Source organism: Phalaenopsis equestris, unplaced genomic scaffold (genome assembly GCF_001263595.1).
Source record: "Phalaenopsis equestris unplaced genomic scaffold, ASM126359v1 Scaffold000890, whole genome shotgun sequence".
NCBI lineage: Eukaryota > Viridiplantae > Streptophyta > Magnoliopsida > Asparagales > Orchidaceae > Phalaenopsis > Phalaenopsis equestris.
The window spans coordinates 28,830-29,068 of record NW_018165330.1 but is presented as its reverse complement, the minus strand read 5'-3'; positions in this window follow the sequence as shown (position 1 = coordinate 29,068).

The following is a 239-nucleotide window of genomic DNA, read 5'->3' as shown; positions in this document are numbered from 1 at the left end:
TTTTTTACTACTTCTTTCATTATAGGGTTTAATCTCCTTTGTCGATCAACTCTTGGTTTAGAGTGTTCATCTAATATAATTCTGTGCATATAGATCGAATGACTGATTCCTTTAATATCTGCTAAGGTCCAACCAAAAGCTCTCTTATATCTTTTCAATGTATCTATCAGTCTTTGTTCTTGTAAATCATTTAATTCTGAAGATATAATAACAAGTAATGTAAATGAGTCTCCAAAAAA